At 46.7% G+C, this 20,996-nt stretch overlaps 1 protein-coding gene across 5 annotated transcripts in view; it reads right to left on the bottom strand.

Moving 5' to 3' along the window:
* GDPD5 (glycerophosphodiester phosphodiesterase domain containing 5) overlaps positions 1–20,996 on the bottom strand; it is a 100,597-nt gene that overhangs the window by 64,096 nt on the left and 15,505 nt on the right. Inside the window, exon 1 of one of the 5 annotated variants that reach the window (XM_085078060.1) lies at positions 10,880–11,006. The exons of the other annotated variants lie outside the window; for them this stretch is intronic. The gene's annotated coding sequence lies outside the window, so the exon portion shown is untranslated. Of the gene's footprint in view, positions 1–10,879; positions 11,007–20,996 lie in introns of those variants that run through there. 5 annotated transcript variants of the gene reach the window in all.

Here is a 20,996-nt window from a genome sequence, read left to right as displayed (position 1 = left end):
CAAAGCATCTCAACTTGCAAGATCCAAGATTTCATTTCAAGGCAGGAATGGGACACCCCAAAGCCATAAAACAGCCTCAGGTGGTTCATCTGGGTGGGGGAAGACGCCCAGGCAATGACCCCAGCAGGGTTATTCTTCCCAGCACATTGTTATTCCCCACTCTGGAAATTAGGTGAGGTCAGAGGCCTCCCACCCACTTTTTCCAGGCTATAAACATTCATTTTTACACTGCTAATACTGCACAAATAAAAGCAGCAGATATGTCAAAACACCAGTCAGCATCTATTATTTTTCCCCCGGCAAACAAACAAAAAAGATGAACTGCAGCAAAGTGTTCCTTGCCACATGCACGTGGATATATGGAATCTCTTGGATGAGAACTGAGGCAAGAAAGCACAACATTCTTGTCCTAAAAGCCAAGTGCTGCTGCCTCACTGACAGGAAATAAGAGTGAGGGGGGGAAAAACCAAATTTAAAAAAGGAAAAAGAGATCTACAGGCCACGTGTTGGTCTAGCAGAACACTCACAAAGGGAACATCACTGTCTCCCTGAGATCCCAGAAATCCATGGCTACATCCCAATCCAGGGAGACAGCCTGCAGAGCCACTTTGATTCCCAAAAGTGGCAAGGGATGACCCAAACAGACACATCCCAAATAGGATCTGGCTGACGTGGAGCCCTATGGGTTTGACCTGTTGTTTATTGTTCTTAAATGTTTTCTACAAAAAAAAATTACTGCTTTGAAACTAGGGCAGCATGTAGTTTGGGGGTTGTATACTTCCAGTTAATGAAAATTCAGACTTCAAAAGATAAACACTTCAAAGGGATTACAAAAGAAAAACTTAGACTTTAATCTCCCTAAATAAATAAGCACAGGACGGACTAACGCCCTCTGCAACAGAGCTTCTTAATGTTTTCCACAAACTGAGGCAGGAATGGGTGCCTGGAATTTTGAAAGGGTGGAAGAAGAGGAACAGGGCACCGGAAAAACCTGCATAAACTTCTGGCAGAGCAATAATTAAACGCAATCTCTGCCTTCTGCACAAACCTTGCAGGTCGAGGTGTTGGCACAGCTTTGAAAACCCCAAAAATATCAGGTGAATCCACAAGCAGGCTTTGAAGTAACTCCAAGCAGCAGATAAAGCACAAGTGGGACACAAGGAGTTTTCATTAAGAAAAACACAGGATACTTCAGGTCCTCTCTGCCAAGGAATTTGTGACAACCTGAGTATAAAAAGGGCTTCATCTTCTGGGGGCTGGTGGAGAGATGGGCAACAGCTCATTAATTCCTCATACCTTTAATTCCAGTGAGGTTCTTGGCTCTTAGAAGCAGCCCAAAGTGTGTGAAATCACATTTTTGGCAGAGAAATTCAAACCTTTCCAAGTCTATGTCTGGTGGAGCACTGGGACAGCATTCCAGAAACATTCAGAGCAGCACAAGAACACAGCAGTTCAACGGCTGAAAACGGAAAATAGCAGCTAAGGTGAGGTGAGGCAACACCAGGAACCAGACAGTGCTGCTGATCTTGGCTGAAGTGCAGGGAATCTCAGCCACAAATCCAAAGATAAATGCAGGAAAACACCAAACAGGTCTGGGAGAAGTGAGAAGGGAAGGGAGGGAGGTTGTGTCTTGAGTAAGAGACCCCACGTTCAACCTCTGCTGTCTGAAGATCATCTGCCAGAGACTGTCCTGTGATGTTGGTATGGTCTGGGTGATGACACCACATCAGCAGGGCTGAGCAGAGACAGCCCAGGGGACAAAAGAGAGGAAAACCATCAGTAGGAGAATGAGAAAATAAGCCAGGAAAGCACAGCTGGATGCTAAAGAAAACTCACGCACCAACAAGGAATTAAAGAATATTTAAGGAATTGAAAAGGCTGCACTATGTTTTTCCTCCTGTCCACAGACTCTAAGAGCTTTGCCATCCTCACCAAGCTGCAAACCAGAAGTGTGCACCAAGCCTTACCCATGAGCAGCATGTTTTTGCAGAGGAATTCAGTGGGAACAGAGCTGGGTTTGAACACGCACACCCTGACAAGCAGTTTCCTCTTCACACAAGCATTCCTCACTCTCCTGGTTCTCTCTTTCCAAACACAGTCAGTTCACCATGATCCCACATGAGCTGTGTGTTTCACCTTCCCTGGAAGGTGCCAGCAGCTGGAGCAGAGGGCTGTCCCACACCCTGCTTTTCCTCAGACACACTCCCTGCTGCAAACCTGGCTCCTGCCAGCGGGAAAAGAAAACTGCACGAACAACAGCAACACTCATCTGAGAGGGAGCCAAATGCCTCCACACCCACTGCATGCACTTTAATGGAAACGGTAAGGGAGGGGGAAAGAAAGCAAAACAAACCCAGCAAGACTCATTTTCCAATCGATACTCTGCACATCTGCTGTGCAACTGCTACCCAGAGAATTAGGCATGAATGTCTCTGGCTTAATGAGAGGTGGAAAGTCCTAGTTAAATGGATTACAAGCTCTTTATTTCCTATGATTGATTCCTTCCATGTGGCTGCAAGAGACGTTATTCAAGAAAAGAAAGGTTCTTTAGCAGCAGAGGAGCTTAATAAACAAAGGAGCAAAACTTGCTTTCCCTTCCTGAGCAGCCTGGGGTAGTGGAAGGTGTCCCTGCCTGTCGCAGGGAGTGCAGCTGGGTGAGTTTTAAGGTCTGTGAGGTAACTGATGAAGCCCAAGAGAGGATCAAGAAGAAAAGTCAGTCTTTCATCACCTCCACTACTGCTTTGTGATCGTTTGAAAAACGCGGAAACTAAAATAATATTGGAAAAATGAGATGGATGCATCCCCCACCCCCTCCTTACCCCTATAGCACAGAAGATATTTGATTTCTGCCAGAAGAAAGGTTAACATCCACTTTATCCCTCTTCTGTTCCAATGAAGCAGAGGTTTGTCTCATGATCCTAAAGCCTCCTTCCAGTCATTATTGTATTTTTCTCCAGTTCTGTACAAATCAGTCCCTGTTCAACACAAGGAGACAGACAGCAGAGTTTCCCTGTCATGAGGGAAAGGAAAATTGCATCCAAGGAAACAAATGGGTAATGGGAGACAGCTTATAACCCCCCATTCCAGAGTCACTCAGCTCCAGGTAAATACCTGCCTTGACTGATTCCTGTATCCTGTCAAAGGTGGGTGTTGATCTCTGGGAAGATGTGAATCAGGGCAAAGGGATTTTACTGTTCGCTGCAGCATAAACCTTTCAGGAGAAAGGAATTTTCTCAATTGACCTGGCAAGCAGTTGCATCAGTCTTAAATGCTGCTTGCTTTCCAAAAAGCATCTCCAAGTGCTGGCTAAGGTCACTGTGACACATCAAGGGATGGGGAGAGAGGGTGAAGTCAGGAAGGGAACCACCCCTCCATCCGCAGGGTGACTCCCAGAGTCAACAGAGGAGCATCACAGACATTTCCAGCTCCTGCCTGGAGAGTCCTGCTCTAATAAAAACATAAAAACAAGGCTCCATCTGCCACTTACATCAGCTCCTATCTTGCTTTCCTTATGGAAAGGCCCAGTCATGAGGGATTCATAAATTCATTTACTGATGCAAACCCAAGGCCTATTAGTCCAAGTGCTTTCAATCATTTTTGAGAACTTTTAATAGGATGAGCATTGATTCCCTGAGCATTAACCCACTGTGTCCCAAGGCCCTTTCCAGCACCAGTGACATTCTTCCAGAGGGTCACTGCTGACACATTATCAGCAAAATAGTATTTTCAATATAATCAGCATCAGAGTGAAACAGGGACATCTGCAGCAAAGTGACTTCAAAGTGAGAGGATCATCTTCCCTCACAGGGTGCCCAGAGAAGCTGTGGCTGCCCCATCCTTGGAACTGTCCAAGGCTGGACAGGGCCTGGAGCATCCTGGGACAGTGGGAGGTGTCCCTGCCCAGAAAATGAGCAGAATGAGCTTTAAGGTCCTTCCAACCCAAGCAATTCTAGGACTGATATCAAAGGTATCCAGAACAAGCCTTTGGGGGGTTTGGATGAGCCAGGGGGAGTGGAGATGCTGGCACAAAGCTCTCTCCATGTGGGATTCCTCAAAACACTAATCCCATTTAGGTCATTATTTATGACCCTGAGCCCCGTGGCTCCAGAAAACACAATCCCAAGGCAGGACCCCAAAAGGGTCCTTTAATACACAGCAGTTTGGTGGGAATTGCTTCCAGCCCAGGGCAGTTTATCCAAACATCTGGAGCAGCTAAATCCCACAGGAGCCCAAAGGCCAGGATGCAACAGCATTTCTCTCCCCTCCTCTGCACCATTCTGAGCTTTCTAGGAAAAGGCCTCAGAAAAAGGACAGGTTGAAAGTTCACTTTTTTTTTAAGTAGCTCTGTGACATTGGAGGAGTAAAAAGAAAACAAAAATACCCAAGAGATTTGGAGGAGGGAAAGTGCTCAGCAGTACAGACTGAACAGCAGCTATGCAAACATCCCTGAACCAGTGAGACTGACCACAGGGAACGAGTCCATTCACCAGGATGACCTTCCCTTTCCATCCTAGAAACACAGCCATAGCACCAAGAGACCAGGGCACTGCTCAAGGCAGACCTTTGAGTACCAGATAAGCAAAAAACACAAGAAAAATAATTCCTGCACATCTTTTGATGAGCCAGCCCTAGGCAAACATAAGAAAAGTGCCATTTTCAAGGCTAACCCTGCTCTGAAGACAGAACTCCCTGCCCAGGTGGGTCAGGCATCTCCCATGTGGAATGGAGACCTAAAAGCAGCCACATCCCAGGAAAGCAGAGAAGGGCTTTCCAGAGCACAGAACTCCCACAGAAAATCTATTATTATTATCAATAATAATATTAACATTATTATTCATATGATCATCATACGCATTTATTTAAGAGATTCCCAGGAAAATTAGCCCATGGAACTTGAAAGGGCAAGCCAGCTGTGCACAAACACAGCGTTTGCAGGATTAAATGGCTTTTATCCTGCTTCCACAGAAAGCCACTCTGGGTTTTCATCCTAAATCCAGTCAGATTAAGAGCCTGCCTTGAGAGGAACTACTGTCTGGGTAGTAGACAAGCAGCTTTTCTTCCACAAGCCAAAATATCTGTATTTCCAGCTTATTTTCCTACCAAAGCACACACAGTGTGATTGCATAAGTGTCTCTGCTCCTGTTCTTTGCTCTCTCCTACCTTTCCTTCCCTCTCCAGGCAGCATTTCCCTGGAGCTTCAGTCTCTTCCAACCCAGCTGGAACACTCTCCAGGATTTGCTGCTGGGTGGGAAAAGATCAAATAAACCTCCCCTCAAAGGAAGAGCAATTCTAGCCCAGCCTGTTGTCAAAGACTAATCTGCAAGTACAGCTGGAGAGAAGAAAGCATGGAAGTGGGAAGATTAAAGATTAGAAATAAGTCCCAAAGAAACCAGACTTCACTTGCTGTGGAGTCAATATTTTTTGGTTTAGTAAAACACTGAGAGCATTAAATAATTGACTTCACACTGAATAATTTGCTGGCCAAGCCAGTTGCTGCCACTGTTTGAAACAGACTGAAAAGGTCCTGAAAAATACTGGGATAATCATCAAATTAAGAGAAAGCACCAAGTATTTGAAAAAGATTGCTGCAAATGGGAAATTTCAACAAGAAAGAATTTTTCTTCTGTCCTCCCCAGCCAGGACACAATTTATAAACAGCACAGACATCCTCACATCAAGATTAGGATCCATCTGACTCAGGTCTGTCTGGCTCAGGGCTCATGTGAGTCCCTTGAATTTCTCTGTCAATCTCCAGCAAATTATTACCTCCAGCAGGTTCTCCTTCATTCCCTGGAGCCTGATCCTATTTTTGGATTCTCTGGGCTTATCAGCAATCATTCACTACTGGTTGGTTTTTTTTCCCCTCCCCATCTCAGCTCTCCCTTAAGCTGGTTTAGAACAGTTATGTAAGAGTCCTCCAGGGTTACAAGGGGAAGGAAGCACTTTCTTCCCTGACCTCAATCCTGGCATTACCAGCACCTCTTCCAGACCTTTCCCAACCCCAGCCTTGCTGAAACTCCTTATTTCAGAGACAGAAACCAAACCACTTTGCCTTCCAAATTCAGTATTTGAGGCATTAGGTCACAGTGCACTTTCCTCAGCAGGCTGTGATTGTCTCTCCTGGAAAGGCACTGAATGGAAGCACCACCTGAGGCACAGTCTTGCTTTGTCCAGTACAGCTCTCCAGCCAAGAAAGCTGGGAAGAAGCAAATCCATGGATCCTCAAGGCAGCAAGAATGAGGCCAGTAAATCCTAAGGATGGATGAGACAGAACATACCTCACTCATGGAAAAAAAGGAACTCTGATCTCTGCACCAATTGGGTTAAATTGGTTGCTTTCTTTGGCTCTAAGCCCACAGGTGTTGAGTGAGATGTGAATCAAATTTTGCATGTTCTCCCCGTCCTCTCCAGCTGAGACACTGATTTTATTATTTTTATCTCACAAGGGGAGAAAAGAAAACTAAGCAACTGCTAGAAGACACTTTTTTAACCAATTCTTGATTTAATTGTGTGTATTTTTATGAATTCTGTTGGAATTAGTCAAAATAAAAGAAACAAAAACAAAACCCACAGACTCCAATCTCTTGGCTCACACTCCATTGATACAGAGTGGGGTTGTGGTGGTTCCTGCCCACCCTCCATCCAGTGTTTTAGGGGTCAGCCTGAACATCCTTCAGTGTCACAGCAGGCCCTGGCAATCCACAGGATCCAGCTGCCAAGGTGAGTCCATCAACTAGCTCTTCATGGAATTCCACATCTGATCTGAGCAGGTGCATGGACTCCTGAGCTCCCTCCCAGGCTGAACTATTTATTCTGTGATTTTGTGTTTATTTGCAGGATTCACTTTCTTCAAGGAATGTAAGGCTCAGCCCTAAACCCCCAGCTTTGCATTCCAATAAATTTTTGGGAATTGCTTGACAATAAACGAGAGGGGAACATGGCCCCTGCCAATTTTATTCCCACACACTCATTATGGAGATGCAAGGAAGTCAGTGCTTAGTTTCCGTGCAGGAAAGACGTTTTGCAGAGGTATCTCTGCTTCCTGCCAGGGAGAGCACAGCCCAGGGGCCTGGGAAAAAAAATGTTCTGAAATTATTGGAAAGGGGACTCAAAAGGAATTTTGTATTTTACCCCTTTTCTTCCTTAGAGAAACTAAGCCTTTTATCAAGTTTTCAAATAACCTGAGGATTACAGCTGATATATAAACTCCAACAGAGTGATGCTGTTTAGGTTGAAAATATCCTTTTTCCAGCAGAAATCCCTCAAGCCAGCAATGTTGGCCAAAGTGCTGCAAGTCATCATCTTCTCCCTCTTTAATCCTGGCTATTCACTTCCAGCTTCCTAAGCAGTTTTACTTCTTCCAGCAAGCTGGGGCTTTGGGCCACGCTGCTTTCCAAGAATGTTCATTTCTCTCTTTAGCAACTGCAAACCACCGAGGTGACTGTGAGCTTCAGCTCAAGTCCTCATCATCCCTCAGCCTGGATCATCCTCAGCAGTACTTAAAAGAGGGTGAGAACATGTTCCCTGAGATAAAAACAAACACCCTGTCCCAGTATTTCTACCGAAATCCACTTGAATTCCAGGTATTCTCAGATGGCGTTATTTACTGTTCAATCTTCTGCCAAGCCCTTGACAACTTCAACTTTTCTCCTATTTTTTTTGGTACCAGTTTGTATGGACTGACTGAAGCCCCAAAAATCTTCCCTTTTATTTTTTTGGCAGACAGCTGACACCACCTGCTCCAGCAGCAGGCCCAAGTTTCTATTGCAGGGACATGACACAAGTGCTTTCCTCACACACCACCCACTCTTGGGTCCCCAAATCTGTTGGGCTTCACAAAACCCCCACAGAGTGAGGATGCGGAGGCAGCTCCGTGTCTCGTCTCACTCTGTCTCTCGAGAGGTTTTTTCACAGCTTAAGGACATTTTCTCCCCCACACCAGAAGCATCTTTGCCACCCAACACCTGTTCAGCCTGCAGGTGTGAAGCCACAGCTCACCCAAGCTCCAGAGCCCTCTCCCTGCAGCAGGTAGAGCTCAGGTTTTGTGGGGATTTCAGTGGCATGGAATGACAGGACACAGGGAATGGCTTCCCACTGCCACAGAGCAGGGAGAGATGGGATACTGGGAAGGAATTCCTGGCTGTGAGGGTGGGGAGGCCCTGGCACAGGGTGCCAGAGAAGCTGTAGCTTCCCTGGATCCCTGGCAGTGTCCAAGGCCAGGTTGGACAGGGCTTGGAGCAGCCTGGGACAATGGAAAGTGTCCCTGCCCATGGCAGGGGTGGAATGAGGTGATCTTGAAGGTCCCTTCCAGCCCAAACCATTCTGGGAATGTGTTTAAAGCTTCCAACCCTGGCTTAGGCTCTCCACACCACAAACCACGGGCTCCATGTTTATCTCTGGGAAAGCATCCAAAAATAAAAGGCTGCTCAGCTTCCAGACAGGAACTGCCAGGGGTTGTGCCAGTGAAAGAGTTTTGCTTTCTTCTGTAGTAAGATCAAAAGAGCTGATCTGACCCTCAGCTGGAAAAGCCCAACCCTGTGGCACCAGCTTTCACCTCAGCTTCCCCAGCTCCTGGTTCCTTGGTCAGAGACTTCAGGAGCTGCACAAGATGCAGAGTAATGGGATCCTTTGTCAAGAGAGGGGGAGAAGAAGGGAGATCCAGGATTTTATTAATATTTTTATTTATACTGTTTCCTTTTTACTGTTTTTAAGAGGTGTGAGCTAAGCCAATATCCCTAATTATAATATATCCTTATATATATTTGCAAGGATATATAAATAATATCCTTGCAAAAGCCAATATCCCTAATTTTCAGAGCTTCCTCCTGTTACTGACATCACTTTAGTATGAGCAAAATATACAAACAGCAACATCCTCAGAGCTTCAGTACCAAACCCCTGCCAGAATCCAGGGATATCACTGGAGGAAGGAGCAGAGCACAAATGAGACAAAAATCACTAAGTCTTCCCACTACTCTCTCATATCATGTTGAGGAGCCAACCAGGTCATCTCTTTTGCCCCAAAAGAAAACCTAAATCACGTGAAAAGAGCAAAAAAACCAAAGAACCACCTCAAAGAACAAAAAACAAATGCAGGTACAGGATCATCTCCAACAGAACCAATGCCAACACCCACCAGACGATCCCAGCCTCAACAACAAGCCTGAGATTTTAGTTGTTTAATTCACAGTCATGCTTTGTACCAGCTGGGGAGGCTGAAGCACTGGACTCCCAAACCCAGGAGCTCTCAGCACCTCTTCTCCTCCTTCATAGGGTAAATCCCCTCCAAAAGAGTTTCTCACTACTGAGTTCTTTATTTTTACCTTGGCAGCCATGAGTTGTTTTCAGGATCCATAAATTGTGTTCAGGTTCATCCCTGTCTTGGTATTTTGACAGTCCTGAATTTTTGCTTTAAGTCACAGTGCAGTGTATAGGGACAGGAATGTGGACTGAAGGATAACAAGACTTTTGCAGCACTCTGGTTTGACCACAGCATGATCCAGAGATTCCAGGCACATCCCACATTTCCAAAATCAACACTCAATTCCCCCTTTTGTTTGCTGAAAACAGGAATAGACAACGGAGGAGGAATATTGCAGCTTAAAATCTGAGTGGAACAATAGGACATCCACAGGGATTAATGCAAACAACAGGTACAAAAGGGAACAAAGAAATCAAAAGTGATTTCACTGCAATTCCCATATCTACCGTCCAATAAAGTTCATCCAACTTAGAAGTGGGATTTAACTCAGAAGTTAAGTGCAAAAATTTGGATTTAGCTAGGAAAAGACTCAGCCTTTCTGTTTACTTTTATTCAGCCTTCCAACTGTCAAGGCTTGAAGACGCCAAAGCCCCAAGGAGAGATCAAACAGCAAAGGCAGGATGGGGGAAAACTCAACTCCCAAAAGATCCTCCCCATGCAGAACCCACTCAGAGCTGCTGACACTTTTTGGCAGCTCAAGGGGGCACAAGAGGGAACAGACATGACAATTCCTGCTCTTTGCACGAGCCTTGGACAGATCCAGGTTGTGGCTTCACCAGCATGAAGCAGACATGGCTGAAACAGCCTGAAACCTCCTTAGGAAGAGAAGAGGTTTTGGCTAGAAATGTGTACATGCGGTAAGAAATACAAAGCAAAATCGCAGTGAATAAAAAGCAAAATCTAAAAATACTTTAAAAATATTACCTTAAAAATATAATGAAAATCCATTAAAATAATGATTGTGTCACATGGTTTCTTCACTCTTACCCATCCACCTGCCTTCAGATCACACAATCTGCTTTCTTTCAGACTGCCAATAAGGCAAATTTGGGCAAAAGCCCAAATCAAAAATCACCTCCACAGATGGAGAAAGACCAGAATCGTGCAGCAGGTGTCTCTTTGCATCACTCTCTGGAAAATCACCCAATCTCAGGATGTTACATTCCCCTTTTTTGCCAGATTACTGAAAAATCTGCCAGAGATGCTGAATCACACGTGAATCATCACAGAATTGTTTGGGTGGGGAGAGATCTTAAAGCTCATCCAGTGCCACCCCTGCCATGGGCAGGGACACCTTCCACTGTCCCAGGTTGCTCCAAGCCCTGTCCAACCTGGCCTTGGACACTTCCAGGGACACAGGGACAACCACAACTTTCCTGTCCCATCATATCAGACCTCATCTGGCTCATCACAGCAAAGCCCTTTTTTCTCCCAGGGCACAAAACCGAGCCAAAATCTCCCTTGACTGCCCTGCAGCAACGCTTGGATCCTTCTCTGGTTGCTACAAATCCTTCTGTGCTCAGTCTCTCCTCCCCCACCCAACCAGGGCATTGCTAACCAGAAGAAAAAAAACAACCAAAAGAAATCATCCAGAGAAGCACTGAAAAGAAATCTCACCATCGCAGTCTGCAGCACAGATGATTTCACCCCAATTACTCGCTCTTGTCATGCAAAAAAGGAGAACTACAGGAGAAAATTTAACTCCTGATCCAGACAACACAACAGCCAAAAATGAAGACGCTGCCCCAGGCGTTTTCTGTCAGATTTTTACATGCTGGGATTGGTCTGTCAGAATGTGAGGAGTCTCCTGAAAATGTTATTGGAAGGAAGACAGGTATTAAAACCCAATTATACATCTGAGTTTGAGTCTTCACCCTGTGATTCAGGGGAGCCCGAGGAACAGGCAAACACAGGAACAGGGCGTTTAAAAAGAAAGGGGGGGAAAGAAAGAAAGAAAAAATGTTCAAGTTATGCAGAGAATCCTGGCAAAGAATGCAAATTCTGACCTACTTCTCCCTCCTGGCTGGGAGAGGGCATGAGGCAGCTGCTACTGCTGCTCTGCAAGCTCGGGAGAGGAGCAGGAGCTCTGCCAAAATTGCTGCAGTGATGCCTCTTTTGGATGCAGGAAGGTGAAGGCCACTGTCCTCCTGCCCAGGGAACAAGGCCACAACCCCCAGCAGCACCTTCCAGGGAGGTGGGAGGTCTGGGACCTTCCCAGAGCCTCACCCCAAACCTGCCCCCATGATGGGAAGGGGACAGGGACAAAGCCACGGAGGGGTTGGACATGTTGGCTTGAGTGCAATGCCAGCTGGACATCTACTGAAAGCCAAGGGCCATCCACTGTCCTAGGGCAAGGAAAATTCCAGAGGGGAGGAACAGGAGCCAGAAGAGGAAGTCTGGCTCAGCAGCCCCTCCAGCAGAGGCAGATTCTGGGTTTTATTATCCACACTAAGGTTCTCAACCACACCTTCAGGAGCTGCCTACTCAGGAGCCACTGACCTTCTTCAAGGTCAGCCTGCAGGACAGTCATGTCCTTCAGCTACTGCTCACCCTCAGGATGGAGGTCAGTCAGCCCAGTTCCTGATCCCAGCTGGAACCAGGGGCAAGATTCACCCAGGTGAATCTTTCCATCTCAGGAGGGTCAAGTTTTCTGTACACTCCCAAAATCAGAGCGAGCTTCAGGAGCCACGAGAAGTCTTCCTCCCAACACAGAATTTTCCAGAGGAGGAAGCCTTTCAGATGTAAAAGAAATCAATCTGATCTCCCTCAGGACAGGAGCTGACCAGTTTAACCCCCATCTTAGGTTAGAGAGTCCAAGATGTGCCACTGCAAAAGGTTTCTACTAAAGCACTGAGCTGTTTCAGCACAAGGTGATGGAGAATAAAAGCAGCCAAGAAGAAGAGGCATCAATGTCACCCCAACCAGAGATCCAGCTCATTTCCCACTCCTCTCCATCTTGGAACAACCTGGGCTTGTGGAAGGTGTCCCTGCCCATTGCAGGGGATGGAATGAGATGGGCTTTAGGGTCCCTCCCAACCCAAATCATTGCATGGCTCTAAAACCGTCTCCAGTGATGAATTTCCAGAAGAACGCTGAGTCTTCATCAGCTCTTGGCATGAAATTCCTATAATATATTATACACATTCATCTCTTAATGATGCAGTCTAAGGTATAGCATCCCCCAAACCTCCTGCTTGGCATAAATGCAATTATAGATAGAGTCATAAAACCCTTGCTGCACTGGCCAGGAATTGCAATTTCTGCCCAAAGCCTCCTGCAAACTCTGATTATAAAGAAGGCTTTGTTCAGCCAGTCTCCTTCTTTTCCCTTAGGAAACCTCTATGTCAAAAGACCAATAAATGCTGGTAATTTATTATGTGGAAAGACAGAACTGAGATCTATGCTGAGTTTATGTTTGAAATGGTCACAGAGGCCTGGGATGGCAAGTGAAAATTGTTGCTCCTCTGTTTATACACACGTAAATACCCAGGGATGAAAGAATGGCAAGGAGAGAAGAATTATCAGCACCACAGGGGCACTGAGCAGAAAAATGTGGCTCAGATTTAAAGGCTGTTCCAGGATTGTACTGCGAGAAAATTAAAAAATCAGGGAAAAAAATTACAAGGAATAAGGAAGTTTCAATTTGAAGTCTGTTTATCAGCATTGGTTAAGGAAAGATTTGCTTTATCCCAAAGGAGAGCAGGGAATCACTACAAGGCTTAAAAGTTCTCCTCCATCATTCCTAGAGGGCTCTGGAGGCATTTGTGGTATAATTTTCATGTTTAAATAAACAAGAAACACATCCACAGCATTTGGGTTTCTTCCAGCCTCCCAAACATCCAAGAAATCCTGCAGCAGGCACAGGATGTGGAATCCTGCTCATCACCACCTATGAAGACACCCAAAGCACACCTTGCCAGGTGATTCCTCATTTCTCTCTGGCCTCTTCCCCAAGGTTTGGAACATTCCAGCACCTCCTGGGTAACTCCCTGTCCTTGCCTCTTCTGTACAGCTGCAGGCAGGGAAACTTTCTCCAGCTCCATGGGGTGCAGATTACAAAAACCTCCCTCACCCTGCAGAAAAAAGAGCTGGAATATCAAATAAAAGACTTCATCTTCCCCACCAAACCCAGACTGTAAACAGCCCAAGGCTTTAGACAAGTACCTGGGATGTGGAAGAGACTTTCAAACCTGTTTTCTTCCTCCCACATCCCAGGGGAGCTTCCTGCCCAGTCCCTCACCTGCATTCCTACAGAACCCAAGAGCAAGGGAGCTCTCAGCTCCAGGATGGAGTCCCCAAGCACTTCAAGCCCCTGTTGCTTTGGGGTTAGAACCAAGTGGAGGCTCAGAAGAGCTCCCGAGGAGATCTGTCCCCACCAGACACTTGGACAATGAAGGTATTTAACTCCACATGGATATTCTTTGGGTTGGAGGAGTTTAAGACACCCAACTTGTGTACAAAGACCAGGAGGGAAAACAAGTGTTCCATAAGGAATCAAGTGTCTCCATTTCTAAGGAGATGGTGGCAGATGCACTGAGAGAAAAGTAGAGACAATCACACCCTAATCACTTAAAAGGAGTTCTTTTCTTGTAACAACAGCTGCAGCAGGAGTACAACAGCACAGCTCAGAACAGCCAGGGAAGGATGGCAGGCAAAACCAAGATCACCCTGATCCTGCTCCATGAAAACGTGGCAATTACTGTTCTAGGGAAGACACAGCAATTTTTATGCAGGAAATTTAGTGCCTGCTGGAGCAAGCACTGCCAGAAGCCTGGGTCATTCTGCCCTACTCGTGTCTGCAGCTTCTCTCCATAACTGAAGGCAAAGCTTTGACTGAAGGCAGAATTCTCCAGCTGCTGTGGAATTCAAACTGGATTCCAGGAAATCCCAACAGCCACCCATCAGATTGAAAAAGAGTTGGAAATCAAAGCTACAAGCCCATCACAGTGTGCCTCAAAAGGCTAGACACTTGTCCCTTCTTCCATATTACCCCTGGCCTCTCTTTCAGCCAGGGAATGTAACTAGTTTGCAGGGAAATAAGGCTTAATAACCATCCTTCCTTTTCTCCAAATTCCCCACAACTCAGCTGGGATATTTTCCCAGCCTTTTCCAAAGGACTTTTACTGATGCACTGGTATATTTGAATTCAGGCACTAATGCACACAGGCTACCTTTGGGACTTTTCACAGCCTGTGCCAGGACTGGACAGCCTTTTCCATAACGAAATTTTTTCTGATCTCCAATTTAAACCTCCCCTGGCACAAATGGAGGCTGTTTCCTCTTGTTCTATTATTTGTTACCTGGGAGAAGACATTGACCTCCCTCACCACTGTGGGAGACAAAGGCACATCAACCTTTCCATAGCATTTTTAAGGAGATAAGGATGTAAATTAACTCCCCAGCATATTTGCCTAAATGTTAATTAACTGTGTCTCCTACAGACCTAGCAGTTTTAGGAGACTTGACTGCCTCAGGATTTAACAAGAAGGTCACTTCTACCAAAAAAGCTGGATTTTGTTCCTCACCACCTCCAGCCTTTTTAGACTCAGAATTACAGTCTTTTCACATAGCTTAGAGCAAAATGCTGTGCTATGGCCACAAATGGAGGAGGAGATTAAGTCACCATCCCCATTTCCCATTCTGCATCCTTTGGTAACAAACTACTTCCATCCTCTTAAATTTTCATGAAACCAGGGAGGTCAAACAACCTTTTTTGCAACCCTAACAAGAATGGCATTCACCAAACAAGAGACAGTGGTAGTGGGGAATCAATACAGAACAAACATCCCCTGCTTTGCAGGTTTAATCCCTCCAGCAACCTATGAACATATTCCAGAGCAGTTACCAGGCAAACATTACATTTTCACTTGCACTGAGCGGTAATTCAGACACCCAACTCTCCAAGAGTTAATGAAATAGAGTGAAACCCACTAAAGGTCTCGGGTTGCCCTTCTGTGAGCAGCTCTGATGTCCCACTGAGCACCAGAAATGCTGTGGTCAAGGCTCTGCCTTTGCTGAGTTTTCTTTAATCTGCCCCAGAGGTTCAGAAGAAAAGAATCAGATTAAATTCTCCCCTGTGAGGGTGCTGAGGCCCTGGCACAGGGTGCCCAGAGAAGCTGTGGCTGCCCCTGGATCCCTGGCAGTGTCCAAGGCCAGGCTGGACGGGGTTTGGAACAACCTGGAATAGTGGAAGGTGTCCCTGCCCATGGAACTGGATGAGCTTTTAAGGTCTGTCCCAACCCAAACCTTTCTATGTGTTCTAAAGAAAAACTGCACAGTTACACAAAACAGGTTTTCCAAGAGGCCAAAAAGTTTGATGCTTCAAACAAAAACTGGACAGGGGAGGAGGATAAATAAGCACCTACAGCCCAAGCTGACACATCTTTGCTATTGTCACCTCTGGGACAGGGATCCAACTGCAGCGACAGGGTGACTCCAATCCAGCGTCTCTGCCTGTGCCAGCCCCGGCGATTAACTCACAACTGTTAATTACAGGATGTAAACAGTGCCCTCACCTGACCCACAGCCACCTCAGGCATTTGCAGCTCAAGCAGTGCCCTGGTGGTTGCACATGTGCCATGTCTGGCAGAGCCACTGCAGTCCCTTCCCTGGCAGCGTCCAAGGCCAGGCTGGATGGGGCTTGGAGCAGCCTGGGACAGTGGAAGGTGTCCCTGCTATGGCAAACACTGGGTGATGTTTAAAGCTCCAACCTAAACTGTTCTATTATCCTCTGGTCCCTGAACCAATTCTAATCCACAGAATGTGATGCTTCTACTCATCACAAGATTCTTAAACACTTTCCAAGTTTCCTCTGCCACAAGAGCCTCACTGCTCAGTGAGATATTGAACAAAAAGGACCCCTCAGGCAGCAGTCTACAAGGGCTGCCAGGGTGAGAGCAAGGCAGCCAACAATGGCAGAATAGCTCATGTCACCATGACCTTCTGCTGCTCCAGGACAGCATTCCTCCCGAGGCACAATGAGATAACACAGAGACAACTGCACCAAGGAAGTTATTCCTGACAAACATTCGTTAAATGTCTTTTCTTGCTGTAATCCTCCCAAACATATTTTTGTTCTTTTAATCTAAATTCCTCAGAGGAGTGCAGATCCCACCAGTCCAGGAGATACCTGATTCTGCTAGTGAACTGAACCAATATACAGTTTTATAGACACACTCTGAGCCTTTCCTCTTCAAAGGAAAAGCAAACAAACATTCTCCCAGGAACTGTGCCCTCACATTAGCTTTCTTCACAGCCTTTCTGTAGGCAGCTTTCAAAACATGTGAAAAACCCTGTTTCATGTTAAATTCACAACCAGGAGGCAGGGACACTGAAAGAGCAGAGTCAGGGTTCCCAGGCTGCTTTTTGAGCTGTAAACACTTAACAAGCAGATGACCTTAAGAGTGGAGAGCTGATGTTGAGGGGTTGAGTATTCCAGGTGTGGCACCGGGTGCTGGAGCTGCCTATCCATGGCCCTTTACACACAAACAGAGGCTGAACCATCTCATCCTGCACAAGAAAATAGTTTCTGCTCCTCCATCCATCCACTGGTGCAATACAGGGATCACCATGGGAAAAGCACGCAGGATCAGCAGCTCTGCTGAAATCCTACAGTGCAGAAGCCAGGCCAGCCCCAGCTGTCCCCTCGAGGGCACTCTGCAGGGGACAGCAGAGAACAGGGATGGTATCATCTGGGATAAAGGGCCTTTGCATGAGGTACCCTTGGCATTACAGCCCTCAAGCAGCTCTCTAGGAACTTCAGGAGCCGGTTCAGAACACAAAGCTAAAAAAAAATTTAAAAGTGAAACACAAGTAAGAATTTGGGGTCGTTTTTAGCCACAGAAAGATTTCAGTTTTCCCCCGGCGCTTTCGCAGGCGGCCGCATTCACCCGTGGCTAATCTCTGCTCAGACACTCTCAGGTGACACTGCTTTTGAGTAAGTCCAGGGATTAAACGAGGTTATCCAGAGGGCCAAGGGCAGCCTGAACAAACAGGAGCTGACCCACAATCCCTGCAGCCCCACAGGCCTCCCCATCCATGGAGTTCAGTGCCCATCCCAAGGGACATGACACTAAAGTTCTGCATAGCTTCCTGCAGCACCGAGCTGAGGCTGGCAGCTCTGGGCAGGCTCTGTCTGGGACCAGGTTTGGCACAGCAGCCAAAAACTCCCCACCAGAGGCAAGGAGCCTCCTGGAGTATGCATGTGGTTCCCTGAGAGCATCAGGGCCAACACAGCCCCCACACAGCTCCCAGGCATCAATCTTGATAGACATCCAATCTCTTAAAGCCTAAATGATTTCACACTGGGAACACTGGGAAGACAAAGCTTCCTAGACTTTTAATGGGTGGAATTCGCTCTTAAAAGCATATACCCAGATTTATGGCAAAAAGAAAAAGTTGTATCTAGACAGAATCATGGCATCATTAAGGTTAGAAAAGCCTCCTAAGATTGAGTCCAGCTATTAACCTGCACCACAGTGTTCCCATGTACCACACATCCACACACTTCTCAGCACTTCAGGGGCTCTGATCCCACCATTCCCCTGTTGAGCCTGCTTCAATGCCTGACGACTCCAGGGAAGGAACTCTTCCTCACATCCAACCTAAACTTCCCCCAGCACTTCCTCCCATCCTGTCACTTGTTATGTTTGGGACACAAGTTTCACACAGCCAATGCAAGAGGTCTCCAAGCAACTGGAGGCTGGAGATATTTATCTGTTAACTCTGTTCCTCTGCTCTTTCCTACCCCTCTGGATCAGCTCTGCATTGAAGACTTTCCAGAAAGCCCTTCCCTGGGGCCCAGACTCTGGGGCAACTGAAAAAAGGATGCAAGAGAAGAGCAAACAACTTCTGCCGAGTCAGCAGCGTGTTCTGGCACCTAAATCAATGGATTTGTTTTCTTTTGAAGAATTGGAAAGGAAGGAAAAGGATCAGTGCTTGAGAAAAACAACACTGCTACAGCTGGATCCATGGAGCATTGCTGATCCAAAACAGGCTCCAGCAATCCAAGGGCTGCTGCAGATTGTACAGGAGCTTGGCTTGCAGATTTGCCACTTCTGGCCATTTCCAGTGATGTTTTGTCCCTTGGACAAAAGCAGATCTGTAGGTGCAGGGCTTAGAAAGGCACACCCAATACTCCACAGGACTTCTCCCAAATTTCTTCCATCTTCCTCCAGCAAGGAATGCCATAGGGAACATCACTATGGGAGTTATGGTCTCCCAAGAGGAAGGAAGAGCAATCCCAGCCTGCTTCCCAGAGGTGTCTTGAGCCCCAAACCCTCTGCCTGACCAGCACCAGGTCACCACTTCAGTGTTTGGCCCCTGCTAAAGAGAGACTCACCATTTCCTCCAAATCTCCTTTAAAACCACTCCCAGAACCAATTTATTATCTTAACTAAAAGCAACAATAAGAAATCACAGAGAACAACCCAACAGTACTGCTGCAGCAGCCACCACAGTCCCAATTCCCACAGCATCCCCATCTCTCCTGTGCATCCCACAATGAGCTCTCAGTACAAAAAGTCCTCTGTGCTACCCTTGTCTCCCTGAGCCAGCACTGAACACTTTGGACACTGCATATTCAAACACTGGCTAAAAATACAGCTGGCTTTGGACCAGATGCAGGTAAAGCCTGGGTGACAGTGATGCAGCAAGGACAGATGCTTAGGAACAGCTCAGATCTGTCAAGTCAGCAAACAGCAGCATTTCCAGGCAGCTCTCCAGTCAATAATCATTTCAGGGGATTACCTGCAATTCCTAACCACGGGCTGTGAAAAGGGCACAGAAAGGAGTTTTTGCAGACTTCTATGCAAGAAGGTTCTTTACCACTGTCCAAGGGAACTAGGCTTTCAATATCCACCACAGGTTTCTCCAGGCTTCTTTTTTATCCTGAAGTCCCAGGTTTCCATCAGAGCACCCCTCACAAGTCCAGACTGTTAATGACTGTGTTTACAGTGGGCGTTGGCCTTAGCAGGATGAATGTCCTGGCTCTGCTGAAGCACGATATAATCCCTCAAATCATGTTCTCATCAACTGTTGTTTAATTAGAGCACGTGATTTCCACCTAACCGGAGAGGGCAGAACCCCCCAGTCTGCTGCTGCCTTTCCCAGCTCACTGCAGGAGCCATGCAAAGCCTATCATGGAACACTCAACCAGCTGCCTTTCCTCTTCCTCCCCGGCACAAATCACCAACAGCTCCCTGCAGGAAGCTCCTCTGATAAATGCTGGAAGGACCTGGAAGTTCTTATCTGGAGTCTGGGGGATATCTTCCAAAAGAAGTAGGTCATAGTGGAGTTCCTGCAGAGTTAGGTGGTTACTTACATCCTTCAGCCTGGAATATCCAATGGTTTATTATTCCTCCATGTGGCACATGGAATTGTTCAGTCCCAATTCAATTCATATGCTCACAGTGAGATTTAAGTGGACAGATCAGCATCTCTCCCATGGTGCTCTCTCTAGGCCTGCTTTATGACAGATTTTCCTTGGAAATGCTCCTGAAGAGCAAATCCAACCTTATCTCTTGATGACTTCCAGGAATGGGGCAGCCACAGTGTCTTTGGGCAACCTGTGCCAGGGCCCAACCACTGTCTTGGGATTCTTGGGCATTGAAAAATAAAAAACCAACCAACCAACTTGCACCCCAAAATGGATGCATTTGAAAAGGTTTGAGATTAGGCTGGCCACAAAAAGACCATTTTTTTTTTCCCTAAGGAAGAAACTGGCTCTCCCAACAGGACATGGACTCAAGTGATGAAACCTATAGTCTGTCAGACTTTGCAGTCCCATGTCTCTGGCAGCAGAACCAGGAATTGCTGAGGTTGGCAAAGACCTCCAGGATCATGGAGTCATTAACCCAGCCCTGCCAAGTTCAAAGGAGAAGGTAGAAGCTGCTCGGACACTTAATTCCCTCCATCAGCACCAAAACATCTGTTTTTGTCCACCCTGCGATGAGGATCCAGGCAGAAATTATAAAGAAAAACAAGAGAGCTGAGCAGGACAAAGGAAGGTAAAGCAGAGACTAAATCTGAGCTCATCCATCATCATCAGGAGAGTTCTTCCCACGATGGGGAGGAAGGGGAAGGAAGAGAGTCAGCCACGGGGAACAATTGCTCCAAGGAAGGGGAAGCAGCATTGTTTGAGATGAGAGATTTAACAAAAAAGCATATAAACCAATCCCCCATCCCTGAAAAAAAGGAAAGCAAAAACATTCCCATAGTCTTTGGGAAGACTCAGCTCCACCTTGACATCACACCCCCAACTCGGAGCCAGAAGGGAAGAGAAGCTGCTTTGTTTGATTTTTTCCCCCCCAAGGTGCATTACCAGCCCTTTTCCCCAGGAAGGAAACTTTCCACACTCCCCTTCCCCTCCAATTTCCAAAGGCTGACCCTGGCTCCTCATTCCACCTCCCCAGGAGCCCAGACAGCACAAGGAAACAGGAGCAAAATGCAGCAGCTCCCCACTGAGCCATCAACTCCAATCCAGCCTGGGACAGCAGGACCTCTGCAAGCTTTGCAGGAGCTTTCATGGGAAAGCAGGCAGACCCAACACAACCCTTTCACTGAGATGATCTCTCTTTTTCCAGCAGGGAAGACCCCAGGGACAGGTGGGAGACCAGGCTGAGCACATCCTATGTGAAAATGGTGAAACACATTGCTCTGCCTCACTTGTCTCCAAGCCTTCCTGCTGTAACATGACTGCAGCTGAATTTTATTCAGCTTAAGCCTTTCCCAAAAT

The sequence above is a fragment of the Lichenostomus cassidix genome, chromosome 1 (genome assembly GCF_008360975.1).
Source record: "Lichenostomus cassidix isolate B80296 chromosome 1, HeHo_3.0, whole genome shotgun sequence".
Classification (NCBI taxonomy): domain Eukaryota; kingdom Metazoa; phylum Chordata; class Aves; order Passeriformes; family Meliphagidae; genus Lichenostomus; species Lichenostomus cassidix.
Note: the sequence above shows the minus strand (reverse complement) of the source record. Positions and strands in the feature narration are given on the sequence as shown.